Source organism: Haliotis rubra, unplaced genomic scaffold (assembly GCF_003918875.1).
Source record: "Haliotis rubra isolate DU_JTF1 unplaced genomic scaffold, ASM391887v1 Scf1526, whole genome shotgun sequence".
Classification (NCBI taxonomy): Eukaryota; Metazoa; Mollusca; class Gastropoda; order Lepetellida; family Haliotidae; genus Haliotis; species Haliotis rubra.
Window position 1 is genome coordinate 87,691 of NW_025765477.1, and position 25,044 is coordinate 112,734.

At 41.4% G+C, this 25,044-nt stretch overlaps 1 long non-coding RNA gene across 1 annotated transcript in view; it reads right to left on the reverse strand.

Annotated features, from left to right (window-relative positions):
• Positions 1 to 25,044, reverse strand: part of LOC124270555 — a 48,829-nt gene that overhangs the window by 21,011 nt on the left and 2,774 nt on the right. The gene's annotated exons all lie outside the window — the stretch shown is intronic.

The window sequence follows — 25,044 nt, forward strand, 5'->3', positions numbered from 1 at the left end:
AGTAATATCTTTTAATGATATATTTCGCAACCGGTCATAAATGGACATATTAGGAAAAAATGTAATTTGTTTAAAAATACAAGTGTACATATTCTTTTTTCTTTTACATTCTTATATCACCTCTTTCAATCAACAAACAATGAGAAAACATCTGAATCATTACCAATTAGCATTAAAACTTTTTAACATTAACTAGGATGAAATTACTGACTCAGGACTGGCATTTTAAACAATGAATAATACCACATTTATTTGATAAGGATATCCCTTTCGCACCATGTTTGAATATGCCTTATCTTTTAAGTCTTGTCGTTAAGGATTGTATAGAATATGGAGGTGATTCAACATATCACCAAACCAATAGAATATAAAGGCGTTTTTTGCATTGGATTTTACTAGTTTTAATCCCACCTTTATCATATAACAACATCATATTATAACACTTCTTGGAGTAAGCGATTTGGAAGGCGTAATCAACAGTTTAGCCAGTATATGCTATTAACCTTGTAGAATGTGCATTGGGTACCTACCGCATTCACAAATCACTGCGTTAATAGTATTAATTTCATCAGGAAATGTTTGCGTACATATAAATGGTTCACTAATTTCGTCAAATTTATTTATTCCCCAAATTTCATTTATATGATAGTGGACTACGACTTTATGAAAATGTTTTTGGAATGAAAGGTAGTTAATGTTACCAGAGTGCACTCAACTGTTTTCATGAATTCAATTAATGCTTTTGTCCCTGTAACAGCAGCGATGCATGGAGTGGGCTTGGGCCATGGTGAAACATGAGTTAAATTAATAAGAAGCCAGTACTTAAACTACATACCCTATATAGCAGTTTTCCTTTTTAGACAATTTGCCTCCATTTTATAATACACAACAATATTAGTTTTTTCTCTGTTAACGGTTGAATTTCCATTTATCACTATTAACACCAGTTCATTAATTTGATTCTGTGGGCCGTGGTCGTGTTTGAGAACTTAGTAAATATTAAATGCTACAAATAGCAATGGGAGAATATGAACTATATCAGGGTGGGTTGAATCCACATCCTAGTGGATTTTCAGTTTTGTCAGGTGCTTTGCTCATTTGTAAAGGAAGATAGAATGGAGGCAGTGTGTGTATGCTCACTGGGATTGCAAGTCAAATGTTCTGGGATATTGCATAGTTACTTTTAATACAATGTAACGTTTCGCCATGTGCATAAAGGTTTACTCGTTTGCCACTGGGACCGTGGTGTTAGTAAACCAACGGTTTCACGTTAATATTGGATGGAAGTTTGAAAAATCTACAAATAATGCGTAGAATTTTCCCCTTTAGGTTTAAAATGCGGCTGGATAGTAGCACGCGGTATAAACATATTATCTACTGTCGTAAATCCTAATCCTGAAGCCAGCTTGCTTCGCTGATCTTATCCATTAGGTCTCCCAGTTTACCAGTCTTTTGCTTTTCGGTGCCGGCATCTGGGGAACGTACCAGTTTACCTATCCGGAATTGAGGCGATTCCGAGAATTGCGGGACGATAAAGATTCGAGATGTTGTTTCTATCAATTCTGGATTTATTACGTTCAATTGGTTAGTAGACATCTATGATTTAAATGCTCTGGTAATTGGAAGATCAGTATTACCTTGGTAGCTCTGAAGTCGGATCTGATGGTTTCGTTCTCCGATTATCATGTTGCATCGTCATTTTTTATTGTGTAAAGGATTAAACAGTGTCGAAAGTGTTCTAGTAGTCGATTCGTTTCGATATTGTTTGAGCTTCATGTCTAAATATTCAAGGTGTTTGGTTCATGCCAGAAATTATTGTTGAGGATTCAGATGAAAACAACTTATATTCTCTTCTTCTTCTTATGAGTAAAGGCGTTTTCCTTAAAATTTAGTTATATTTGTTTCTTTTTGGGGCAGTATTGATCGTATGATTCTTTATAGTTCGATTTCCTAAACTTATTCAGAGCTCTACATCAGTCTGATTTAATCTTTTCACGTTCGAGAGTCCGACCATTTTAGTAGTTTGTTGTTGTGGGAGGACTGGCTGTTTTCTTCATAGATAGAACAACCGGGCATGAATAGAGGTTCGAACTAGTAAGATGTGGCGCTAGTGAAATACACATCAATATGATTAAAGAAAAGGATAAATGCTGACCAGTTTATTGGATTCGAATAGATAATGTAATTATTTGGAAGATGTCAGAAAATACAACCAATATTTCAAATATTCATTGAAACAAATGCAGTTAGTTCCTGTAGATTAAATGTGTGTTTGGCACATTCCCTAGTGTCTTCACACACCTCAACAATCAACCTTTTCACGTGTTTGTTCACAGAAGTATGGCGGTACTGTCCCTTTTTGAACCTTCCTCATCGTGTGTTGATAGCTGATGCAAGAAATGACAATTAGTTGTGAATAATGTAGTATCCAAATCGTCGTTACATGGAACCAATGTCGTTTGCGGTGTTGATCTTTCTGATCGATTCAAACACCAGACCGCCCGACATACTCTTGATGGTCTCTCATCCGGTCTTCAGATCTCCTGTGATTTTGTTGTAAATCACTGGCCTATAATTACCTGTATAAAATAAGCCTCCATTCACAAGCTTCGCCAGCTTCTCTATAAAGATAGTTCAACGTTTTGAAAGTGCCTAATTGATACTTGAAGACACCAAGGCGATTCTTGGAAGTACAGGAAGAGCTGATATTCTGCCCCACCATGTGCGTGAAGTCAGTTTCACATGGAAGATGATCCAGAACGACGTTTGACGCCATTTGTTGTCCGGAGTGTCCTTTGTAGTAATGGCATTAAGGTGCTGGCATTTTTTAGTAAAGTGTGATAAAATATAACCATCTTCCAAACACTATGTTAGAATTTTGAAAATCCTGAATCAGACATGTGAATCTCACTTATTACATAGTTGTGAGGTGAGTAGGTTTAGTTTACGCCATACAACGTATTCCAACAATATCAGGGAAGGGGACTGAAATGGGCTACGGTTGGCCTTACGTATGAGTCAATGAACCCAGGTCTTCAGCGTGACGCGTTAACTACTGAACACGCTGCCACCCCACACCCCGGGGTTGTGAGAACACTGATATACAGTATATACCATCTTAAAACCTGGCAAATGAGATGTGGGACAAACAAATCGCATCAACATGCACATAGGTAGCAAAGTGAATATGACAAGCTACAGACAAAATGTATGGTTGGTTGGATGTGATTCAATGAAAGCGTTGATATGTAGAACAAGCGTTAATGAATTATCGGCAAAACCTGCTTATTCACTGGGCTGCAGTAATTCCTTAACCAAACCGATTTCGTAAAATCTGGAAATGATTTCGTGACCTGAAATCGTGTCACAATACAACCAACGTGATAAGGCATTGGTGGAGATTTAGATCGACATAACATTTAAAACACCTTGAATAAATCCTCCATATCGAAAAGAAACGTGATGCGATTAGCAGATGAGAATGAGTTTGCTGATATTTCAATATTTTACAGTGGCCAGTGGCCGGAGCGAAACGACAGACCCTGTATTACCTACTTTAATACATGTAATTTGTTGCGAATGTAAAGAAACGGCACCGGGGTCATCGTGAGGATCAGATCCAGTCATTCAATGTGTTTCCGGAACCGAGACGTCTGTGATAATGTTACATGAAATCTCGTACAACGCAGGGGTTCAAGATAAATCTTCGGAGTTCTGTGGTTTCTTGGCGGTTTCTGTAGTCTTTCTTAAATTTGAAAATATAGAAAGGGACGAAATTAAATGGCAATTTCAGGTATGTGCCGTGTTCGAGAATACCACTAAATTATTTGCTCTGGGGTTAATGGTCGATCAGTGATACACCAGCCCACAGTCCCTATGATGATGAGTATGTATGACAAGGTGCGGGAAACCTATCAGGTAGGACAGTTAATTCGCTTCTGAGTGCAATTACCGTACACATATGTTGTAATGAGTTATTGTGCGTCAATCTCCACCCCAAACAGGGTTCAAGGCTACTGCGGGTTAACAAGGCACAGAAATCTTGTTATGGAACGACTCATTTCTCTTCATCGGAAGCCGGCATGAATTGGCGGTGAACATTCAACAATTACGTTGTGGATTGTTGTGCCGTATGTGAGAGCTGCGCCGTTCAGCAGAGCTCAACTGGCAATCAGAACATGAACATCTCGTGTATCTATAAACATATCCTCATACTGTAACACAAATTGGACACTGTAATATGTGTCACCAGAGGCTAGTATATCAGATAGCTTATTTTTACGTTATGTATGCACCGATAGCAATTGCTTTTCGACTGTACTTTTGCAATGAAGGTTTCAACATAAAACTTCTCATTGTATTACTTTGAGAAAACGGGCCAGCTGTCATTTTGTGTCTTACACGATTCTAGGTAAATACCGAGTGTAACTCCAGTGGAATTGTGGGCATCATCATATTACCCTTGTCGTACTCTGTTCAAATGCCCGGAGGACGGTCTGCACCGTTCGTGGATAATTGCTTCCCCAATTCGTTGGGGTTCTGTGGGAGGATCGTATGTAAGCTTTGTTGCTGCGACGACCAATCGTGTCCCAGATATACTCCATAGGGTTTGGGATCAGAACTCACATCCAGTCATTGAGGGGATAGCTTCAAATGAAGTTCTTTGTCTGTATGTTCACAATGAGAATGCCAAATAATTTATCATATTCATTAATTTTGTAAATAATGATTCGTGTAAATAATTGTGAGCTTTCATGAAGGGTTTTCCCCATGTTTAAAGCTTTTGACAAAAACGTTTAAATGAAACAAAAGCTCAGTTGTTAATAGAACGTAAGATGTTATTGATCAACCTTTCTTGTATCACCAAGCATCATATTTCCAGACACCAGCTGAATATGTGGCGTGTAGGTCATGTCTCAATCCTTAGGCAACAATGCACTGTTTAGTATCACTATTCTTGTAAGTCTATAATTTTTGGCCGGATTTTGTACATACTGTATGGTGACATGGCCTTAACTTTACTTGTGAAATTATTAAACTATTGGGCTGTCTTTATGTTTTCCGGTGTGTTTTGGATAAAACAGTGTACAATATGTGGTGTGTCGTTTGAGCTAGCTCAGAAAGGTTCTTTGCGGCGACTGGCAGGTAGTTAATACTGGGTTTCGGTACCTCCAGTAAACAACAATCACAGTGGAAACATTTCATCGCTAAACACAAAGATCCAGGAAGCCGAGTTGTCATCATGGCCAGGCAATAAAGGCATGATACACTGGGGATATTTACTAGATAAATCCAAGACCTTGGTCGCGCAAGTTGAGAAAAGTCTCCCTTTCCTCAAGGACAGTGAGCCAATTTTCATCCGTGACAGCTAACAGTACAAATGTATCGTTAATATGCAATTTGCTCCCGGTATTATCCTTTCTTCTCCTGGTCTTCCATCTATCCCCAGACATAAGAAAGGCTGAAACCAGAGGTCGTTGCGCGTAATGACCAGCAGCAGGAGACCTGTTTGGGTGCACAGAGAGGTATTCAAGCGAAATGGATGAAAACTCCGCAAATGTTGCATCAATGAGTACGTCGATTGCGTTGAAGAAATCGTGTTTAATGTCTTGGAATAATTGTTAACTTACCACTCAGCCTCGCCTGGCATTACCTAACCTCGTGTTTTATTTCAGGAGACAGGAGACTAACCCTGTGTTGGCACGACAGAAGAATAACGACTATGGCGTGCGGTAGTAAACTCGTCATCGTCAGATTACGCGATATACAGGACGCGGAAATCGCAGCACTGTGTGAATACTAATGACCCGCTTTCATCGCGGGCGGATGTACATGTGCGGCGGCGTCTGATATCATATTAGATGGAGTCTAGAATAACAATGCACCAACATTAATCTAGATATAATGATCAGTGATGATTCAGATTCTTATATTTATCGTGGATTAGCATTACTAGTGGACTGTGAGGTTGAGGCGGGTGTCTGAAACGGTTTGGGTTATTCGGCGTGAAATGGCTGAATGTGCGAGAACGTACTAGAAGCGTTCTAAACGACAGGGTTTTCAAACTTTGGGACAGACAGTAAAGATCATCGATTCATGTTATCCTTCCCATCATCAAATGATCTCTAACCGTCCTGGCGTTTCAGTATCATTTGCATTAAGCATGGCATGTCAGGTGAGACTAGTTTCTGTTGTATTGTACATGCAGAGTAAGTTTCATCTTATGTATGAGACCCCCTCCTCTCTCTCTCTCTCCTCCCTCCTCCCACTCCTCCTCCTCCTCCTCTCTCTCTCCTCTCTCTCTCTCCTCTCCTCCTCCCTCCCTCCTCCCCCTCTCTCCTCTCTCTCTCTCTCTCTCTCTCTCTCTCTCTCTCTCTCTCTCTCTCTCTCTGCCTCCCTCCCTCCCTCCCTCCCCTCCCTCCCTCCCTCCTCCTCCCTCTCTCTCTCTCTCTCTCTCTCTCCTCTCTCTCTCTCTATATATATATATATATCTCTCTCTCTCTCTCTCTATATATATATACTCTCAGTGTTCATGTTGAACATGACTTCGGCTTCGGGACGTGTTCTGCTGGTGAAAGGACATACCTTATTACCGCGTGTATAACTAAATACAAACATGTCTGTTGGTGTGATATTCTAATTAACGTGAACAGAATGCCTGTACTGACGCGTAACTCAGATCCCTCACGGTGCATGTGGGAATGCTGGACCATTCATCGTGATGTTCTCTTACACAGGAGTAAGCAGTATCATTCTCGAGACTGATTGAGCTGTCAGGGTGCAATGGTTTCGGTATGATGTGTACACAATGCCAGAACGGCTCGGGTCGACCTTGGTAATTGGCGTACCCTGGAGAACACGCTGATTGTACACAGGAATTACTTCAGTACCCTCCTCAGATATTCCCCTTCTTGGTAGCTCCTAAATGTCGTCCGCCATTAAGCGACAGAATTGATGACGTTTAACTTGTGAGTGTATGGTCAGAGTGCGTGGTACAGTTTTGAATGTCACCGAATTCTTGCGTAGATTTGGGCGCAGATTGGGTGAATCGATCTCGGCGACAGTCGGATGGCGGCTGCTGCTCGCTGCTCTGTTTGTATGGCTGACGTGCGGTGTGGCTCTATGAATATGTGCCAACCTACATAGCGTCACTTGGTTCCATATTGATTTTGTACAGTACAACCATATTGAAACTAGGACAGAGCGAAGGCGACGTTTGCCCATGGCGAAGGTATTTAGTTCAGTTGTCTTTGGCAAAACATATTGATTTGAGTATTTTGCAAGAGACGTTTGTGGTAAAATGTATGGAAAGGGGTAGCTGTGATTTCATTTTAAGTTCCAGTCCGAGCATTTTAAATTCAGTAATGCATCTTTAAATACGTACTGGGAATACGTCTGGTGATTCTCAATAAATTAATGAAAATTCACGTCACAATTTAGGTGCTTGTGTGTTCGTCAAGCATGGTGCTAACTTAAATGGTTCTTTAATAAGCTCAAGCTCCCCGTTTGGGTTTAGCTATCGGATGCTCGCTGATTTCATCAAATATAATGTTATTTTCAGGAATATATTGCTTTGTACCACTTTATATGAAACATGCCGCTTTTTGTCTGTTTGTTTGGCTAGAATATTGAGGCATTAAACATGTACTAGCTCCTGAACATAAATACTCTATTGTTGTAGAAGAGACTACAAACAATACAGCTTGTTACCATAGATCTGGGTCCTCATCTGCAGGCGTTTGTTACGTTAAGACTGTATCGAAAGTATTTAGTTTTATCCATAGGTTCACGAATATCGTAGAGCTACGAACGCTTGACCAGGGTGCAGGTGTACAGGACATAGCTAGGACTGCTGGAGAAGTATCTAGGTATGGGATTAGCAATCCGCCTCCGGTGCTGGTGATAGCTGGTAGCTCTGTCCATTCTGGTGGTTACAACCTTCACATCCATTCGTAATCGTATTCTTGAATCATAGATCGCTCTTGGCTCATCCAACCAACCCGCATTCGTGAGCCTCTTTGTGAGGTGCTGCAGAATATACAGACTTGATGCAAAACAGAGGTGATTCTGCGTTTTAAGGCGATTTTATATATTCGGGATGGCGGTTTCATGGGAATTGACCCATGTATTTGTAATATTTCAACATATATTAGACTATACAACGGTTTGCCGTGGAGAGCAAATCACAGAAATGCCATTTCACATTACAAAATAACAAAACATGATTAGTTAGGACAGTGTCATTCACGCAATCATTAAATACTGTTACTGTATTGATTCATTGCAGTGGAAGGTGTAAAGGAGATCATCATTTGAAGCATGTGGTGCAGATGCTGGTGCGTAATATCGTGGCGGCCTATCACATGCATAGTGAATAAGAACTTCAATACTAGAATTAATCAGATAACACTATATGACATGGGCTACCAGAAGACGTGCTTACTATGGGTGTACCAGCGGTACTACAAGACCAGGATGCGAACATGACTACCAGACGGACGTGCCAACACTATGGGTGAATACAAGTTCGAGGTGCGACATCACTACCGGACGGACGTTGGCACTATGGGTGTGCCGGAACCTGCAAGGCCGAGTTGGTAACATCACCTGCCGAGACGGATGTTGCCCAGCTACTATGGTTGTGTCAGCGGAACCTACCAAAGGTCAGGGTGCGACAGCACGCTGCCGAACAGACGATGCCAACACTATCAGTTTGTCAGCGGAATATCAAGACAGTTATGTTTGTGCTTCGTAACTTTGGAATTCTGCTGTCGGGAAATCTGAACAGAGATAATTAACCAGCAATGTTGTGGTAGATCGAGTAAAGAGTAAAACAAAACCGAAATCAATATCAGTAGACTTACCCACAAACTAAAGGCATTCCAGTTCTTCCAGACGGGAAAACCGCACTGTCAGAAACAGTACAATATTGACACTACTGATTTTGTTGGAAATAATAATTACATCAACAATGTGTGTCCAATTGTGTGCACATGTACACAAAGTTATCAAGTAAATAACACATACAAGATCACCTCGTGTCGTGTCTCAGCCATGGTCTACGGGATGTTGAGAATCTGGTGCGGGATTCGCAGCACAGGCTATGTGCGCAACACAAAATCTTGTGATGCAAAGATAATTGCATCCTTCGTATGCAGAAATATGTTAAAGAAAACTACCAGGCAGGGTTTTCTTTGGTGAAACCATGGTTGTCGTAGCTGGCATCGGATGGACGCCGTAAAGGCTGAAGAGAATATACCAGCATCATAATTGTAATAGCGTTAATGTTTACCCTTCTGGTTCATGATCTTCATCAGGTTTTGTCGCTGTAGTTTAATCGCGATGTGGAATGCCCATTAGCAAACCATCTCGTCCTATCTACATATGTAACGATAAAGGCACTGAAAACGAAGGCTGTTTGATAATCATGCCCTTAATACTAGTGCATTTAAGAATAGTAATTAAATGTATATTGTTCTGAATATGGCATGTAGTCTTGTAGAGCTATGGTTACGGTTGGTGTAATCTTTAGCAGTACAAAACAGTAATCTCAGAAGGTTTCCCATATATTCTGCACATTTATGCGTAAAGTCGCCATCGGTTTTTCTGCGATCCATAGAATTCGTGTTTTCATTGGACGCTTGCTTCTTTAATTTTGTTTTGCTCGAGTTCATCTGCGTCTGTCATCTCATTCACTGTTACGGAGGATGATGATAGCATCACCAGTGGCCGGTGTCGGGGCTTGAAATATGAAGCATATGCACGGTGACTGCCTTGTATGACAAAATGCTGTTTATGTTTCAGGTGTCATGTTAAACTGCTAGCTGGTTTAACTAAAATGTTGAATGTCTCAGGTTTAAATATATAAAGACTTAAAGACTCAAAAGTATTTTCTGTGCTCGTGATACCATGAAGGTATGTGGCACTTCCTGTCACTCACCTTAGCAAAGTCAAGGCGGTAGCAGGAAGTGCCGATACCGGATGGCGCCAGTGGGCGACGAACACCACGACGGTGACAAAGAATGGCCCTTCTTCGTGATGTCAGCCTAAAACATAAGGTTTGTTACTCACATAAGTTGACTTACTGAAGTAGTTCGTGGTGGTTGTTTAACGCCGCACTCAGCAATATTCCGGTGCCAACACTGGTCTGTAAATGCATCGGGTCTGGACTGGAGCATTCCAGTGACCAACAGCATGAGCATCGATCTCGCAATTGGGATAAGATGGCATGTATCAACAACGATCCCGTTAGTCTGCCTCTTACGACAAGCATGGGTTACTGAAGACAAATCTAACGGATATTAACATTAAGGCTGAGTAAATTAAGTCAGGTTCCAAGCCTATATTTCTTAGAAGTAGTGGCAGGGGACATCAGAAATGGGTTCAAATAATTATACCTAGTGTGGAATCGAACCCGGGACTTCGGCTGGAAGAACGAACACTACCTCACCACCTATAACTTAACTGACTAAACATGGACAAAGGTTTGTGCATTCACGTTTTTATTGGTAACGCCAAGAGGTGAGTAGATAAGGTGAGTTAAGTTTTAGCAATATTCAACAATATCCGCGACGGGGACGAAAGTAAGGGCTGCATGTTGGCCTTACATGTGAAGGAATCGAAACGGGTCTTCGTCGTGACCAGCGAACACTTTCGTAATATTTCCTGCCATATGTAAAAGTTTAATAGATATCGCCCACAAAAGTTTAGAAAAGACAGTTTCTCAAATCCCTGTCATCGTCCCTACCTTTATGGAAAGATGGCGACAGACAGGTAGGTGAGTCCATCATCCACACTAGCGGCCAGCAAATCATAGGTTACCAAAATCACCTGAAATACAACATTGATGGAATACATTTGAAATATCTGATGTCTGGGTTTCGTGTTTCTTTTGAATGACATAAAGAGAACGTGACATGAGACAGGTTTTTAAGTTAAGTATTTTAATTTAATTGCAGATTTGTACTACTCAGCAAACAGCCAAAAGTGTTTTTAAAACCATGTAATGAACTGTAATTTCATCAAAATGTGTGTATTAACTTCTAAGGGGCATGTGTAGAAGTTGGGCTGTAAGTACATCAATCTATCAGATAAATGGTCTTTTCTGTATACCGGTGAGAGCGACGTGTTCTAACATCGATATCAGAAGTGACGAACAGAAAATGATGAGAGGCATATATACAAGTGTGAGCATGTGTTTTGTGCGGTGTATTGGGGTTGGGACTTGCTGACTGACGCTAGGAAGCCAGTTGCAAGCGCCGTACTGGATGAGTCTATGCCTGTCAATCAACTTGGTAGAGTTATCCTTGCTTGATGTCGATGTTAACGTCGCTCTCTATAAATAAGAAGTTGCACATCCATAGATTGTTAATCCGTCATAAAGAACCACTAAACTTTGTTTTGTTACTCTTTAACCATTACATATGAAAAGATTTGTGGTTAGTCTTATGCGGAACACCAAATTTATTCTTACAAAAGCTTGTGGTTAGTTATACCGAGCGATTAAAGTGCCCAAAAGTCGCCTGCCTTCACCTCTCGCCATAACGAAACCACAGACAGGTTACATGTAACTCTGTCGCCACAAGCACTGCAGTGACGTCATATGAGGAACGTGGATTTTCAGTTAGTTGTATAGAAAATGGCTTGCCCGCTCATCATTTTGATGATTTCTCGACATCAACGACGACATGCCGAATCGTTGCTTTGTCGTCGAATTGTCTCCTAGGGTCGGAGTGATGGTGTCACCATGCACAGATTTCCACAGGACCCGCAGTTCGTGCTAAATAGGTTATGTTTGTGAGTGAAGCGAGCGTTGTAGGCCACAAACGATATCTTACTTGTGTTCCGGATGATGAAGCTGCGGAAGTTAAAAGAATCAAAATTCTACCTAATTATCGTAAAATATTATGATTGATTGCTTGCATAAAGAATTTTCCATAACACAGCAGCAACAACGATTTCTTCATCGGAAGTGAGGTTGTGAGGTCAAAGTAACAATAATAGTAGTAAGTGGTATTATATTGACACCACCTCGCTGGGAGAGAAATTGTTATGTTATATATATCATGCAAAATCCTATTGACATCGGTAAAGAATACTATTTTACTACCAATAGAAAGTAGTTTTGATTTTAATAACTCAGTTGAAAACAAACTACAAATGGCGTTATCCACGAGACTGGCGGATGTTCCGACGAAGTGCCGCCATTTTGAAAATCGTAAGTCTGTTAAATTAATGAATAGTTTGTTTCATCAAGTTAAATCAAAACTACTTTCTGCTCGTGATTAAATATGTGTTGGAATCATGGCAAAGGTTTGGCATGACTGCTGCATAGCTGATTTCTTCTGGAAGCGAGGTGGGGTCGAGAGTCACAATACTGCGCGATAAATTTCTTTGCTGCATTTACATATGCGGATGCTGGTCGATATTGAATACTATATTTGGTCTTATAATCATTAGTTTTATTATCATGGCATGCATTTTGAAACTAAAATAAAAAGCTGACGATCTGCTGATGCCTGGTGAATTTATAGCTTGAACTGTGTATCTGGACGTTTATAGTTTGCCAATGTGAATCATAATTCCTTTTGCCCTGGTGTGTGTTGTCGCGATATATTTGTTACACTACACAGCGAAAAGCAATGATTCTTGTTGAATGCTGCGACAGATGGATAAAAACAAAATGCAAATATTAAAATTCGAGCAGATTAGGGATTATACAAGACAATATCAGGCCATTACCTTGTTTGAGGAATGTATCCATCAATATCACAAAACTGTTCCCAAATGATGTGTCTTTTAAAAAGTTTAATATACTGAAAAAGTGATAAATCACCGGGTATTAGTGCCAGTCTCATTTGGTCTTGAATGGCACGCCCCAGCAATAATTACACTTTCAATGTCCGCCTTTCATTAAACAGTAATTGGATTGTAATAATGGTAATCGTCAATGTATTGCCGGTTGTCATTTGAAAGAAGGACATTGTTTTACATGAACACCGACACGGCAGGTGGTATTCGGTATGAATTCGGTAAAATCGACATTGCAACTGCTGCCTTTGACCGTCCGCTGTGTGGATAAAAGTGATTAATCAATCGGCGTGTTATCGGTTAATCCTTGATCGTGTTTGCCAATGTTGAATATTTACTCGAACACAAGAAATGCCAATGAGACATTAAATTGTCTAAGTGTGTTACCACTAATTATACCTGTTATGTCGAGGTGATTATTAAAACTGACCATCCATTGAATGACTGACTAAATAACATGTGTAGGTTTACTCCTAGCACGGGTTGCAGCAAAGGAAGTAATAGTACTGTATTGCATGTGAAAACTTTATGGGCCGACACTGTTTTGAGAATACAAACAGATTTTACATGACATGATTAAATATAGGTAAAAAACACAGAAATGGGATCAATTTGGATCAGTCATTATACAAATGAGACCCTAACAGCCTCAATCAATTGTGACAGAAGCGTCTGAAAACAAGTTGTAACGGAAACAAGGCAAAGCAGGAGATAAAATTAAATGCCAGTAGATTGTGAGAACATATAGCTTTCATTTTCCACAGCAATTGTCACGATTTCAGGTTTATGCAAGCCTGCAAGCAAGATAATTTACCCCTAAGAAATATAGATAGATTCTTCATCGGCCTCAGCTATTCGCTCATATGACGTCACAGAGTCGCTTAGCTCTGATTGGTTGAAATTTCGTTCATAGGTGGGGTGTGCACTGTTGTCCAAAGATTGATTTAAGTCAATTAAAGGTCAGAAATAAAGGTAGTTTTAATGACGGGGTTTCATTTATAACCGTGCAGTTGGTGGTTATGTATTTTGCACCCCCAGGGTTTAGCTATGCTAAAATGTGGTTGTTGACGAATATCTTTTCATGCCTATGACGTTCAGCATGTCTGAATTCTGGGGATGTATTAATTTCATAATGATCCGACCAGTCCTGTTTTGTTGCCATTAAAGACACGGCGTCGCCTAGTGAAATTAGCCAACGAGCAAATCTAAAGTCCCGTCTCCCTCGGTGTGCCTTTGACTGGTGATGATGAATTGGATCAAATGTCGGTTGCCAATGACATGGACCGCTTTTCCGTGGGTGAGGTCATAACGATCTTGTGATGTGTGGGTATGCTAAGATGGCATTGTTGACTGGTGATTGATCAAAACGGATCGTCGCGGTTGCCACCAGCGATAGCATTTCTATAGATGATGGCGTCCAGATATATTGTATTTTTTATATTGTTTCCAGGATATGTAGATATATCACAAATGGTGAATTTAAAACTCACCAGATATAATAAAAAGAAGACGCCATGGGTGAAGCTCTGAAACACAAATGCATTTACAGTTATGCATGGAGCTAGAATGTCTTTGTATGTAAAATTACATGCCAAACCAAACACACACCTTGTGAAATGAAGCACCTAGTTGAAGTTATAAGGGTTCGATCCGCAGCTCAATGTTACAGTTGACTGTTACTGGATCCTCGACATCGAAGCAGCAACTGCTAACCATCAAATCTAGTGTTCGTCGTCTCGGCAGCTGGGTTTTGATCCGTCTAGACAGCTGACAGTCGGCATTCATATCCGTAGTAGTCTGGAAGCGAAAACGATCTAAGCGTATTTCACTGGTGTATTGTCAATGCACGAATTAGGCATTACTTAACTACCATTCTGATCAAGCATTTCTTACTGTCAATGGTTTATAGATGGGACAACCATCGGACTACGTTCCTGACTTGTATTCTTCTCGGGTACCCACAATGTGATAAAGCGGATGCGTTTCTGTGAACTTTTTCTGTAAAGAAACACGTATGAAGTGGGCATCACCTGTTAAACATCAGTAGCGGCGCTCAATGAAAAAATTTGACGCGTCCCACCATAGCAGCTCCGAGACCTCAAAGACGACAAATATATAATTGGTAGAAGTGAAATAAAATGGATTTTCTCGCAAGTTTAGATCCCCATGTTGCGTTGTGGATTTACAGAGCACAGGTTTGTTACTAAAATGAAGTTAGTGGTATCCAGGTGAAGCTAGTAACAGGTACTGAACTAGGTGGTCTATCGGGTTCACTAGAACGTTACGGAAGAGGCGCCCAAATCTCCAACCATGTACTTACTTGCTGGGGAGGATTATAGCCAAGACGACAAAGGGTACAGAGAGCGCCATGTAAAACAAACAGCAGAATATCTGTCTGTGGGATGTTTAATGGACGTGTGATCAATTGTTGCGCTACCCTTCCCCGTTGGTTCACCATTACAAACAGAATATCTGTCATAGGGATGTTTCAATGGCTGGACGTGTGATCTAATTGACACGACCTTACGTTGGTTCAGTACAAACAGGAATATCTGTCGTGGGATGTTTCGTGGTGTGTGATCTGGTGACACGATGTACGTTACCGTACAAACAGAATACTCAATGTGGGATGTTTTAATGGACGTGTGATCCTAATTGACGACCTTACGTTGGTTCACCATTACAAACAGGAATATCTGTCATGGGATGTTTAATGGACACGTGTGATCTAATTGACACGACGTTAGTTCACCATTATAACCAAAGATATCTGTCATGGGATGTTTAATGGTGTGATCTACTTGACATACGACCGTATTACGTTGGTTCATTACAAACGGGAATAATAATCATAGGATGTTTAATGGACATTAATGATCAATTGAGGCGACCCGTTGGTTTACCACCATTACAAACAGAATATCTGTCATAGGATGTTTAATGGACGTTAATGATCTAATTAGGCATTTGACGTTGGTTCACCATTACAAACAGGAATATCTGTCATAGGATGTTTAATGGACGTGTGATCACCTTGACACGACCATGCGTTCGGTTCACCGTACGAAACTGAATATCTGTCGTGGGATGTTTTAATGGACGTACAGTCTGAATTGGCTGACCATTACGTTGGTTCATTACAAACAGGAATATCTGTCATAGGATGTTTAATGGACGTGTAGTCCTAATTGACGCTGCATGCGTTTGGTTCACCATTACAGAGCAGGAATATCGTCATGCGGATGTTTAATGGACGTGTGATCTGCCAGCACGACCGTACGTTAGTTCTTGCCATTACAGGCGGGAATGTCTGATAAACGGGATGTTTAATGGACGTGTGAGTTTAATTATTTTGAACCGTACGTTAGTTCACCATTACAAACGGAATATCTTTTTATGGGATGTTTAATGGACGTGTGATCTAATTGACACTATACGTTGGTTCACCATTACAAACAGGAATTACATTACAGACGTAGCTCTGTCAGACTAAAGATAATTTCGACAGTCTTCTAGGTATCCGTCATGGTATGTAGGATGACTTCACATACACGCCAGAAGCGTACAGCGAAGACGGCCCATCCTTCTTCATCAGCGTGATCGGTTGCTGAAAACACCTGAGACATTATTGCCTTGCTATGTCATGAAATGGTAACAGGGAGTTACCAAATTTATCCTAGGGCGACATCCGCCTGAATTATCATACCAAAGAACTTTCGGAATAGCGCTGAGCAGTGTTCGCCGGTCATTCATGGAGGCCAGGGACGCAGCTCAGCTCAGCGAATTCAGCTGGCGTTATGTTACTGGTTTGGTGTTCATCTATGCGTTGATGTGACACTCGCGGAATCAATAATTCGATTGAATCACAAGCTCAGCTCATTATCAAATTATTATTATATTTGTCTATATATATGCACAGAATTCATGTGAGCCGAAGATAGCGTGCGTCCTTGCAGTTATATCATGAGAAAGCATTGTTTACTTACATGAAGACAAAGATGCTAATAGATCCATGATATCTATCGCCACTAGGAAGAATTACAAGCTGGAAAAATTATTTGGTACATAGGCTCTATTAGCATCATGTGGCGGTGTTATGAAGGTAATACAAGAACCGGTATGTCGTTTTACACTAGAATAGTAATGGTTGTGGAAGGTAACGGTGGTTGGTGGGTTGTTTCCTCGCTATTTTAATTTAACTAGGGTATAAATGTAGCTGTAGTGAAACAACGTAATCTACTCAGCATTCTGACATAACAGACCTACCACTCGAATCATTGCTCTTCGGTCTTCGCTGGCACTTTGACCTTTCAAAGAAGGGTCGTACAGGTGCCGATGTTTCTGCTCCGGTAGCTTTTTGGTGCGGTCTTTATTGGGACCGTGACGGTGTTTGGGGTGGCGGCTGGCGGCGCTTTTGGTTTCGGCTGTGGCTTTGGCTTTGGTTTGGTGCTATAACGGTTCTGGAGGTATTGGTGGTGGCGCTGCTGCCGCTGCGTAGGAAGTACTGGTTCGGGCGGTAGGGCTACGGTGTTTTTCAGTAGAAGCTGGCAGTGTGCCTTTTCGAGTAGGATACGCTTGTTCAGTAGATGATGATGTTGCCGCTTGTCTTGGTGGAAACGGCCTTTGACAAATCCCGGCTTCGTAGGGGAGTATAATCTAAATTTCCCGCCTGATAAACAATGTACAGGATACATTGAAAACTGACTGCATTGCAATGACGATGTAAGATTAAAATAGACATGGGTTTGCGGTTACTACTACTGATGATGAATTACGTTATTCCGTTTATCACAAGAAATTGGCATGTGCTGTATTAATCAACACTAGCGTTAAAGAACTAACATCGTCATAAATGTTAAAATGTTTAGGCCAAAGGTTACTGCAGTTCATCATGGATGAAATATTCGTCTTGATGTATACATGCCATTATGACAGTACCGTGATCCGGGTTAGAATATTGATCTTTAGTAACAAAATGCTTGTTGTAGAAAGCGATAACAGGATCAATTGGTCAGAAGCTCGCTGGCGGCGTTAACCCCACCATCAGTTCCCTATTGAGCAGATCGATACTCATGCTGTTGATCACTAAGTTATCTGGTCAGACTCGATTACTACGAACCACCGCCATATAACGGAATATCGCCAGTGGCATAAACCATCACTCACTCACTCAATAAGGACAGAAATCCTGTTCGTCTGCGTACTATTTGAAGAATGTGGATGAATGAACCGAACTGTCGCAGAATTTACATGACACCACTGGCCTACTCAAGGCCCAGATTTCCCTCTTGCCATTAGCATGTACTGAAGCGGCTAAGCGCACTATCCTAGTCTGCAATATCCGAGATGTTCGGTCAAAGATGAGTTATGACCACCCTTGCAAACATGCTGTCGCGTTGATGTAACGGTTGATCCCGTGTTGCTGTAACTATCATGATCCCAAAATGCGGCTGACCGCTGCGTCGGACGGAAGAGGAAGACTAGGGGTACCTACGCCTAATAATGCCCAGTACTTTTGTGCGCTTTGCGTATTGCGGAATCGATTCCTGACTTTTGGTGGCATCATTCGCGATGAATCGCGCATACATGGTAGAGATCGACAGACAGAAATGAGCGAGACATGAAACTCATTCGGCTTAGGTTTACAGAATTTACAGGAGACGAAGGCCAGTAACAGAGCACAATCGTCGTCAAGAGACTGGGGATGGGCCTGGACTGCTTTATCGTTGGCAGCATTTGGGCTGGCCTCGGGTCTTCATCACGATGGAAAACTGGTTTTGTCAGTTCAGCGCTCGAGGAAGACACCCGTGTTACCGAATAGAAGAAAAGAACGGTTGTGGCGTTCCGGGTCGGATGTTATGGCGGGGGTGGTTATGGTGTGGGTGGGAATTTGTTGTGCGGAGAATACCACTGACCGTTGGTACGTGGAAATGTGACGGCTCAGCGTCACATAGATAAGCATTATTACCAGGTGTAAACCAATTCTACGGCTTGTCAGCCCATAATGTCGCTTCTCCATGGCGCTTAACTCCTTACAGCAACAACGCCAGCGTTGACGCCTAAAGTCGTGGATCGTGGCCCCGGCGTCCAGCGACCCGACAAGAACCCTGATCCAGCCCTCCGCAAGAAGGACATCATCAACCCTGGCTTTTCTCATTTTAATCTTCTTAGTAGGTGCGCTGAGTTAACTCGTCAGATTAGAGTTGAGTTCATATATGGTTTCACTTGTAAACAGTTGAATTCCAATTTCATTTAGAAGTGGCTTCGTATTGTTTTCGCATAAATTGAAAGTACTACCTATGTCAGTCATTTCTTGCCGGTGTTGGTGTTTGTATCATATGATACTTTGTTTCAGTACCGGAAATATCAACAGAACGCACGTATAAGGGATATCTTGCGGGTTTTGTGCTGTGAATGACTGCATATTAAGCATCGCCTGGGTCTCTAAGACCTGCTCAATGGAGATGGGTGGAGGGGTGGCTCGCTAGACATCTTATCTGAAAACTAAGATCAAATTATGAAATGCTTCGGGTTTGAGCTGTGACGTTACACTATGACATCTAACATCAACCAGAGGAACAGCTTCTTAGTTTGCCGTTGAGGCAAGTTCACCTGTGCGGCACGACTTTTGAGATGGACTGAGAATAATGCAGCGACACCGGGTGTCCTATGTTCTATCGGTAAACAGCCGCCCATATACCATTTCACCGAAAAGATGGTGTTTGCCCCGAGGTCAGGCCTTTAATATTACCCTGCAACAAGGTCTGTGACCAGACGTTCCTCTATCGGTATCCGCGGTATCTGATATCCAGTATCCACAGTATCAAGTATCAGTATCACGATATCGGTATCAGTATCCGTATCGCAGTATCGGTGTCGCGGTATCCAGCATCACAATATCGGTATCCCGCGGTATCGGTATCACCCCAGTGTCGGTGTCACGGTATCGGCATCACCGTATCGGTGTCACCGGTGTCGGTATCACCGGAAGTATCGGTGCGGATCGGTATCGGTACTCTTTGAACATCGGTATCGCAGTATCAGTACCACGGGTCAATCATCGGTATCGCAGTGCCAGTATCACGAGTATCCAGTATCCCACGGTATCGACATCACCGTGTCACGGTATCGGTATCGCGGTATCGGTTTCACGGTATCGTTGTCACGGATCAGGAATCACACTGCTGATAAATCCCAAACATCCACCACGATCCACTGAATACAAATCCAGTGAAAAGAGTGATGGAGAGCAGATATATAAATGTCATAGTACGGGAAAGTATTTTCGCATCATGAGTGACAAGTAATATGCCCATTCAGTGACTTCCTTTGAATGTCTCCATGCAATAATCTGGAACCGACCTGACTAGACTTTTAAGGAGAAAAGCTAAGATTAAAGTAAAATGTGTTCCTTCAATTCAATATGATGCTGCTGATCATTGTCAATGTCAAAACACTCTACCCAAGCTCGGACATTATGAGCTCCATAAGCTAAAGTTGTTGGTCGTTTCCCCGACATAGAAAGGACATTCTGGAAATCCATAAATCTACGTTCTTGTCACGGAGGTTGGCTTTTGTCTTGGAACTTCATGCAGGAAACAGGAGCTGGATGTGATTTCTCGGTTGTTGTTCATTTCCCAACTCTATTGGTGATGGGGTAGCCTTGTAGTTCGAAGCGTTGCTTGTTGCCACGAAACCAGGGTTCGATTCCCCACATGGGTACAATGTGTAAAGCCCATTTCTGGTGTCTCCCGCCATGGCATGGCAGGATTCTAGCAATAAACCCTTACTCCTCCAACTCTGGTGCGATAGATGAGACGCAAAGATCTCGGTACCGTGTGGTGGAAAGGAACCCGTGTGTCTGAAACTGAGGCTGACCTTCTTAACTAAAATAGGGTTTATTTAACAAAGTACGTTGGTGTATACAAAAACAGATCAATTAGGAGGGCAACCATACGTTTCTGTAATCGATACCTGCTGCTTGACTAAGTGTTCTGTTAGTCGCCCGACCGACCTGTTATCAATAAATATAACAACTCGCAGACCAATTAATACATAATGTTTCTGACTATGGTAGCTGCGGTTTTATAAAACACATTTAAATCGGAGATTATTTGATGAGCTTAATTTCGAAATCATTTGTTTAAGGCTTAGTAGTTTTCAAATTCAGACGGCGGTGTTGGCCTTTGCCTTTGTTGGGACCCAACAATTGTTGGTTGGTCCCGGGCCCAGATTGTGATCCCTGTTTGCTTGGTTTCCGTGCGCCGGTGCTCGTGAAGTGGCTTAGCCAAAGCTTTAGCCTGCATTGAAACGGCGCAACGGCTTGTGCACAAGTGTCCTATTTAAATACATAATAAACCGACCTTCACTCACTTTGAAAAGGCATTGAGGCACAAAGTAGATCGGGATCTGATGATGCAATCACATGTGGATCTTGAGAAAGCTGGTATAAATTTTTGTCTTGGATACACTTTGATCTCTTCTAACGCTACATCTATCCATCATAGAAACATATATCTGCTGAGAAATTGTAGGTGTCGGCCAAGTCTGCACCGACACCCACAACGTTACACAGAGAATGTCTTAAACATGATTAACGACTGTATCACATAATCATTCAGCTTTCAAAATATTTAAGCTTAATGTGGTAATGCGGGTATGTTGCCACTCCAGAGCCGTCATCTATATAAACAAGGGTTATTATAGAAGTCTCCCTGGTTCCTGTGAAATAATAGATGTGAGTTGGGCAGCTGCGCACCCTGATTGATATTCCATACCCCAAACCATCAACCTTTAATCCATCCTTTTAGTTGATGTTTTGGTTGCAGAGTACAGCAGGGGCCTTTATATCCGACCATGTTGATAGCTGATACAAGGAAATGAAACTTTGGTGGTTTGTGAGATGATGGCGGTGTAAAGTGCATCGTTTTACATGGAACTCAATATCGGTTGAGTATTGATCTTCTGATCGATTTAATTCTCCAGAACTGATTGACATACCCTTATTTAATGGTCCATCAATCCGGTCTGCGAGGATTTTGTTGTAAATCCACTGATGTTATGACACACCAGCCTTAAAAATGGCCTCCATTCTGAAGCTGACGGACGGATTCGAGCGTATTTGAAAGTACCCTAATTGATACGGTGGCGAAGATGCAAGGCATTACATTCCTGGGATACAAGGCCACGTGCGTGAGTCAGTTTCATGTAGAAGATGATCGAGAGACGACGCTGAGACGCCATTTTACAATATTTTAAGGGGTATTAGCTTTGTCAAATGACCAAAGAGAAATTCAGTCTCCAGCATTTTAAGTAAATGTGATAAAATATATCATATTTCAACTATATATATGTCATAGATTTTAAGAAACTCCCGAACCAGGTGTGTTGAGCATCTCATGGCTAAGGAATTGTCAGAGAGAGGGGTTTAGTTTTACTCTCAACTTTAACAATATTCCAGCCAATATCACGGAAGGGGACACCAGAAAGGGCTTCACATTGTTGCCCGTATGCAGAATCAGAACCGGGTCTTCAGCGCAGACGCATTAACCACTGGGCTACCCCGCCTTTGGATTGTGTGAAGTGTGACGGGACGGTATATACCGCCAAACACTTAACCGTGAAATCGCATCTGACATGCGCACATGGGTAGCCAAGCAGAGTGAATATGACGAAGCTACAGACAAAATGTATGGGCTGGTTGGATGTGATTCAATGGCGGTGATGGGCTTGGAACGAACGTTAATGGAATTATTGGCAAAGAAACCTGTATTCACTGGGTTGCAGTAATTCATAACCATAAGCAAACGATTTCGTAATCCTGGAAATGATTTCAATAACCCTAAATCGGTATCCCAATATAACAACGTTACAAGTAAAGTGTATTAATTTAGATTTAGATCGACAGAACATTCAAAACACCTTGGATCAAATCCCCTCCATATGGAAAAGCCATGTCTGATAAACGAATTGTTAGATATGTGAAATAGGGTTACGATATGTCTTGTTTTTTTGGGTGACGAAATTTCTAGACACGAACTCGTGTGGGTTACGAAACTACAGACATCCTATACATGTACTACCCATTTTCAGACTTGTCATTGATTACGAATATAAATACAGCACCGGGGTCATCAAAGGTCAGATCATTCATTCAATGTATTTCCGAACCGAACAGAGGCGATCTATATTCAACCTTACGTGAAGTCTCGTTCAATGACAATCAGAATGTAAGGTTTCAAGATAAATCTTTGGAATGAAATAGTTCTTGCGCGTAACGAATCGCGGACAGAGATGACATTTCGTTTTTATCCATACAAGCGTGTGTCTGGATTAAAGCAACTGACAAAGGTTTGACTATGTAGTATTATAAAAAATCCAGACTAAAGCTACATCAGCAAAAGGTACATGATTGCGGGAAAGACTTTGCAGCGATGTCATTGTAACACTAATGTAAGATTAAAGAGTTGTGAATACACTGAAAGATTAAATATTTTACCAACCGATTCCATCACAACTTGACACGAAGCCACCAAGTCTCTCTAACTCTGAACAATATTAACAGGTCATAATTAAATAACAATAATAATTCATACCGTGTTCGAAATACCGCAGATTTTTGTCACTCCAGAAGTTATGAATCTGATCGATGATACACCAAGCCACAGTCCCTGTGATGATAGAGTATGTATGACAAGGTGCGGGAAACCTATCAGACTAAGACAGTTAGTTAATTAAGCATATACAGGTGCAATTACCCGTACACCTGTATGCATGTTGTAATTAGGTTGCTGTGCGTCGAAATCTCACCCCAAACAAAAAGGTTCAAGGCTACTACCCAGGTTAACAAAGACACAGAAGAAGAAATACTTGTTATGGAACGACTCATTTCTCTTTGCCGGTTCTTTGACATGAATTAGCAGTGAACATTAAACATTAATATACGTTGTGGATTATTTGTACCGTATGTAGAAACTCCACGGTTCAACAGACCCCAACCCATCGACTCGAGAACATGGAACCTCTCATGTACAGTACAACCAGAAATTATTGAGAATTTAAGATAGTCATTTTGCATGTTTTCACTCATTACTCACGTATTAAATGTGAGAATATTAGCAGAACATAACTCAGATTCAAGACAGATTGAACAGTTAGTATTTATGTCCAAGTCACTATGGGCGGCAATGCAGGCTTCAATGCGTGGCGGGGCATGCTACTGATCAAAAGAAGTTAGAAAGTCGTGGTCCATACTGTCCCCATATCAGGCCACCTCTTTTACTCATTTTAGCAATATTTGTCAGATTTTCTTATTGTACTTTCCTTCATAAGTCCCCAAACATTTTCTATTGGTTTAGGTCAGAACTATAGGCAGCCAATCTAATAATGTCATATTTTGAGTCGAAACCCAGGCCTGTGAATGCTTTGAACGATGTTTTGGGTCGTTGTTCTGCTGGAAAATCCAAAATGTCCATAGAACGCGTGAGCAGATGGAAGTAAATGTCCCTCGAGAATATCTGTGTACCGCTCACTGTTCATATTCCTTCAAATACACAGAGGGGAGTTGCCCCTAACACAGATATGCCACCTTACGTTAAATTTCGGACTATTACTTTGGGCGCTGATACAAAAGGTTTTCAGTTTGTTTGGTCCAGGAATTTCAGTGTATTAGGAAGCAGCCACACAGAGCGAGCTCATCTGACCGGAATCCACATTGTCCCAGTTAAAGTTCTATGCTGTAAGCACCAGTTCAACCTTCTATCCGCCTTTTGTTCCGGTTTTCATGATCGGTGATGGAATTCCTCGACTTTTCTGCCAACCATTGCATGCAGCTCAGTTCTAATTGTCTCCTTACAGACAGCCAAAGTTCCTCTATCAATCATATCCAGCCAAGTTTTCTAAACTCCTTCATTTAGTTTTAGAAACAAAGAATACCAAGCCGCCTCCAATGTCACCGACAGTCAATTTTCTGGAGCCTACCTGCGCTGCTCCTGGTGCTCAATGCCATAACCATTTGCAGTATTTTTTAAAACAAGATAAACAGTGGACAAAGGATGCCTGCTCTACTTGAAATCACTTTAGCTGATCTGATGTCCTTGTTTATTGTCTCTAAAATCAACTTCCTCTTCTCTAAATCATCCATACTGAGGATCGCTGAAAATGTCGTCTGCTAGCAAATAAACAAGGGGATAACTCTTCACAAACTAATGAAAAAGGATTAACGGAGTTGTCTCT